Below are 5,785 nucleotides of genomic sequence, written 5' to 3'. Positions count from 1 at the left end.
CTTTCCCTACATTTGTGAGCGCAAAAGCCACTATGCAAAGTAGTCATAAGACCCTCTTAAAGAACAAATCAGAGAACAGAAGGAATCTTAAATCAAGGAGCTCCAGAGAAAGAAAGCGAACACAGGTAGATGGCTGGGACAGCCATCTCTACGCTCACGGTAAAGCTCTTAAAACTGACAAAACGTTATAAATTGAGTAACTGACCTGCGAAGGAAGCAAGGAGCTCAAGCAAGTTAAAAATTACCCTATAAATACCATAAAGATTAACAGATTTGTAATACCCACCCAAGAAGCATTTACTCTAAGTACAATGATTATGAAAACAGAGAGAGAGTATTTACTACATAGTACTGGCTTTTGTATATACAGCCTGCCACAAAAGGCAGCACTGGCTCTTAATATAGCAAGAGCCGAAAGCCACCATTTAGATTTTCAAATTGATTAAAAGGTGACCTTCTTCTTGGTGAAAGGTTGTTAAAAATACCATTTCTATTTCCTTCCTGTATTTGAAACGTAGGTCTTGCCTACCTTGGAAAGAACCTGCGGTGGCTAGAAAACCTAGTGAAATGCTGACCGCCCACAAAGAGCAAAGCAGAGCTACTAGAAGATGGAGGCACTTCCAGTCAGCCCATCTGAAATCCTGTTTTCGTACCTGTTTTGACACCTGCTTCAGTCCAATGCCTAATACACACCTCTTGTAGTGCTTACAGCTTCATCCCCGCAAGAGTGCAACCCAGCCCTACCGCCACATATACCCACAGCCCCGAGCACCCATGAACTCCTTAACAGACCTGATGTTCCCGATACTACTAACGGTGGCAAAAGTAGGACTCTTCTGGTCGAGAAGAACTTCCTTTCAGAAGCTGAAAGAGGACAAAAACCCGTTCTTTAAAACAACCCCTGCTGGTTAGCTCTTGCTGGGAGGAACTGTGCCAAAGTTTACATGATGGTGCAACACATTTTTTCCTTAAAATTCCCCAAAATGAGTCACAAGTTGCAGAGTCTAATCAGAGCAGCACAGGGCACAAGTGCACACATGCTTTGCTAGCTGGCCCTCTAATTTCAAGGTTTCAAATTCACTAGGTGAACAGTTATTCTCTGGTATTAAGGAGGACAGTTGGCTCCAAGGAAAGGGGAAAAATTGGAACTTGAGTCATCCCACGCCACTTGAGCCAGGAGCGGACTGCTGACTCAGAGGCAGGCACCGACAGGCAGCAGCGACGGAGGAACTCGCTGGGGTTCCTATCCCCCAGCGTGCCATTTTACACATCTCCTCTGTACGGAAACCATCCCAGCTATCCAGCACCCATTTTTCTTGTCAACATGGATCTGAGGGTTCGTTTCATGTGCACAGCACGCTTTCAAGCAGCCTGACGGACACTTCTCCCCTTGTAACAAGTGGGTTTCTTGGGGCTTGAGGACTGAGCACCAAAAGCAGCAGGAGAATGGGTCAGCACCACTGGGCTCGACTACAGAGAAAGCTAGAAGTCCTGCCCAGGGTGTGGAACAGACGCCACCTGTTCAGTCCACATTCTAGGCTTGTCCCCAGGGTCACTGCTCTTATCTGCCTCTTTTTTGACCCCTGTGATGCCAGTGCACTAAGCATAAATGCTGGTTACAGTTCGTTTCAGAAATAGCCCACAATAGGAAGGGGAAAGAACCTTCCCAAATGGGACTCTTCACCTATATAACCACACACCAGTATTAGGGGATTCCTTCCCCAAGTCAGATACTAACTACTGCATCAGTGCTGCCCAGGGGGATGCCAACGTGAAGTACTGGATGCAGAGAGTGTGTGCATGTGCTCGGATGCCTCAGGACTCAGTAAGCTCTCACCTCTCTCCTAGCAGTCCTAGGGTCTACACTCTGGGAATGTACTGGAGGATTTAAGGAGCAGGAGAGAAGCACCTGGGCATAAAACTCCAATGAATCTCTTCCTCCTCTTAGCTAAGAAACTTGGCTCTGGAAAGGATTTCCAACAAAGCTTCCTTGCCTGGAAAAAATAAAGTTCCAGAGAACATTTTAAATGATCTACTTTGCCAAGAAATAATCTGCCCATCAAATTAGGAAAGCAGAACTGCATAACAAATTTGGACAGGTCAGTCCTTTCACAGCAGCCCTCATTCAGTCAGTCCCATGGCTGATGGTCTGGGAAACAAGTGTGAACGCACATATACCAGCCTCCAACACAGATGCCAAAATAGCCTTGGAATTAAAATATTTTAAATTAGTGACAAAAAAGCCAAATGAATGAAATAGTACCTTACTCACTGCAATCCCAGCACCTGAATGGAAAAGGTGTACTTCTTTTGGCCAGTCTTTCAAGATCAATGACCCACGGTTCCACACTAGGACTGGCTTGTTTTAATTTTTGTATTTAAAAATATATTTGAATTATTGGTAATAACTAACTGAATTTTAAGACTAAAGCTCTTACTCAAGCCAATAATGATATTGGGTGGAAAAGAATATCTAGCTGCTTTAAGGTACATATTAATAAATCAGGCAAAGTTTCTGAACAGTAAAAGTAGCAAATTTCACAGGGACACAAAGTTGCTTAAATCACTCAGTTTAACCATTAAAAATAAATGCTTGCATTTTCTGCACTGATTATTTTAATTCAAGCGTTATTTTTACGTGTCTTCCGCTGTCAAGTAGCATTAGTTGATACAGAAACAACACCACAGATTGTTATAGAATATGATCTGAAAGCTCAATAAAATGCAGTTCTGCTTGAAGTTTATGTTCAAAATACAATATATAAAGTAAGTTATCCTTTCCCCCCCCCCAAATTGTGAGATTTTAAACAAAAGCCCTGCATGTACCTGTAGTTTTCCATCAGTTCCCTTCTGGGGCCTTATTAATGAAGAAAAATATAATATACTGCCCCAAGAATTCCCCAGGTTATCTGATTTTACTGTTCTTGGTGTATAAAATAAGGACCAAATGTGGGATAGCGGATCCTCTTATTTTGACAAAATACAGCTAAATAGGAAGAAATACTTGAAGAAGCACTGCAAAATGATGGAGGGGAAAATAAACGCATGCAGTCCACACCACCATGGCAGGAACATGAGGTGCATTCTGGGTGAGGACGACGACTTCTTCTGAGTCACTCTGGGCAACATGTCAAAAATCAATACCAATACCAAGTCTTCTTGATTTCTAAATCTCGCTCAGATGCAATTCGACAAATTTACGTGAAGTATTACAGGCTGCTCTTTAAAAAACAGAATTTGTAGAGACGTTAAGGTTCATGAAAATAATAGCAGCTCTCCAGAGTAATGGGGTGGGTTCTTTTCTTTTGGTTCACTGATATTTAGCACTAGTTTCCTTTGAACAAACATGGTGTGTTGCCTGCCTGCCTGCCTCACCTACATGCATAAAAAAATTGAAACCAACTGAGATGCTTTTGTTACATTACTATTGGTTTTGCATGAAAACCTATTTGGAAGCAAGCAGCAAAGGGGATTTTTTTCCTCTCCCATCTGTGACAGACAGCTGCTCACTAGCTGGAATCTATGAAGCTACCAGACACTGAAAGTAGCACCAAACTAAAGTAAACATTATGCTTAAAAAAAAAAAAAAAGTTTTTTGAAAACCATCTGCCCTATTTCACAAAATACAATTTCTAACATAGTTTTGCAGTGTCATATCATAGCCCCCTCTATACAATTAGGACGCTGTTAAATGTTGCCTGTTCCTAGAAATTAAATGGTTGATCTTTACCTTGAAAAAAAATGTAAAATAGTTTATTTCTGACACCTTCAAAATGGTATTCGAAAACCACAACTTAACCCCAGAGATTTCTCAGGCATGTGAAACTGCGGCACTTACAGTAGGGCCAGATGTTTAACTATTCAGCACAGGTTAGACTTTAAAGTAAAGTAATCTCAATCCAATCCAAAACAATTCATATGTAAAATTTAAGCCAAGACAGAAAAAAAGAGCAGATCAACCACATAAAAAAAAAACTGGTATCTATACAAACCGCTATATTTGAACCACTTAAAAAAACCTCAGGGTGGTTATTTGTTTTGATTTGTTTTGTTTTAATAAAGCTTACAAACGTTTCGAGCTGCCTGGTTTATCCTGCATTCAAACAGGAACTCTACTGCCTGTGCCCCGCATTATTAGCAGAAGTAAGACAGCAGCTTCCTGCCTGGCTACTTGTGCTTTAAAAAGTTAAGATTTATTTAAGATGCTTGTAAACTGGTAGTTTCAGGGGTTTACTCCCTTTGTAACATAGATCACCGGTTGCAAGGTGCGGACCTCGATTGCAATCCCGCCTCAGACAAGACGCGTGCAAGAGAACAGCGTGGACCTGGACCTTCCTGACCACCAGCAACTCTCCACGTCACGCATCGCAGCTCCTCCATCCTCTAATCGGTTTCCTTTTACACTCCTTTCTCCTTGAGAGAGAGGTCAATCCAACCTAAATCCTACAGGTTAATAATGGGCCACACCGGTTAGATCACCGCCAACCCATGCCTCAAGCCAACAGGCGACTGCCCCCAAAAAAGGATCCTGTATCATTTTGTCCAGCCCAGGTCTGAACCCCACAACTTCCTCTGCTCAACCATTTCACCGATTACTGCCTGGCACGTTAGTTAGTCCTTGCTGATGTCCAACCTAACCATACCCTTGTGCTTACTCCTCTGTGCATTATCTTGATGTCACACGAGCCCCCAAGAGCTAACTCACAAAAACTTTCCAAAACTCTGCCAACATTTGCCCGAGCGGCACGCGGTATCTGTGTCCGAGCGGCACCGTGCTGCCACAGGTTGAGCATTTCACAGGTTGAGCATTTCTTGAAAGCTAGCGGCTTCTCAAGACAACAGCTACGAGACACATGTATAAAGTTTGAGAAATTAAAATCCAATTCTCATTTTTATAACAAGGGACTGCAACGTGACCGCGAAGGGGCCTCCGAAAACTTATCCTAGAACTCGTATGAACGAGAAGATCAAACATTGACTTCTGTTCCCTGCACGGCCTGGTCCGACACGGGTCTTTCCTCCAGGGTTTTTTAATCTGCAAATTAAGGCAATGCTGCTTCAAAAACTACATGGAGATCTTCTGATGAAACCTACTAGATAAAGTATTATCATCCGCCGGCACTACCTGCCGACAGAAAGGCTGAATGTAAAGACCCCGTCAAGGGTTTCGTTTTCACTTTTCGGTAAGTCTCAACCTTTCAAGGGCAATTTTAGCCTCCGGTGTCGCGTCACAGATTTCGGGCTGGAGGGGACCTCGCGAGACCCTCGGGTCCAGGCGCAAGGTGAGCGTGCAAGCGTTTCTTTTGCACGTCCGCACCGCTCCGGTCCCAGTCGGCCACGTACCTACGCCCGCGACGCCTGCGGCAGCACCCCAGGGTGCCGCAGCGTGGCGGGTCACCGGGCCCAGCCCCGTCGCGAGCCTTGCGAGGGTGCCGCGGGCGGCCGCGCGGCATCGGCGCCGTTCAGCGCGCAAACACGACCGGCGGTACATTGCGCTGCCCCACGGGATCGCTCCGTTCCGTTGCTACCGTCGAGCTTTCCGGAAGCGCCCCCGACTCCGGCACGCTGCAGAAAGGGTCGAGAGCCACGCGTCCACGTCGTGTGTCCACGTCCAAGCCGCCCCCGTCCCCACGGGGCCGGGACCACGGAGGAACCTGAGGTAATTTTCAGCAGCGGGGGTCCCCCGAGCCCCCTCGGCGCAGCCCGGCCGCGCTGGTGACAGGAAGGACAGCGCGACGCGGCGGGGACGGCACGCGGCTCCTTCCCCACGACCGCCAGCGGGGTG

At 45.5% G+C, this 5,785-nt stretch overlaps 1 protein-coding gene across 5 annotated transcripts in view; it reads right to left on the bottom strand.

Annotated features, from left to right (window-relative positions):
- NEK6 (NIMA related kinase 6) overlaps positions 1–5,785 on the bottom strand; it is a 169,154-nt gene that overhangs the window by 82,510 nt on the left and 80,859 nt on the right. Inside the window, exon 1 of one of the 5 annotated variants that reach the window (XM_025194300.1) lies at positions 793–951. The exons of the other annotated variants lie outside the window; for them this stretch is intronic. The gene's annotated coding sequence lies outside the window, so the exon portion shown is untranslated. Of the gene's footprint in view, positions 1–792; positions 952–5,785 lie in introns of those variants that run through there. 5 annotated transcript variants of the gene reach the window in all.

This window comes from Alligator sinensis, unplaced genomic scaffold (genome assembly GCF_000455745.1).
Source record: "Alligator sinensis unplaced genomic scaffold, ASM45574v1 scaffold611_2, whole genome shotgun sequence".
NCBI lineage: Eukaryota > Metazoa > Chordata > Crocodylia > Alligatoridae > Alligator > Alligator sinensis.
Note: the sequence above shows the minus strand (reverse complement) of the source record. Positions and strands in the feature narration are given on the sequence as shown.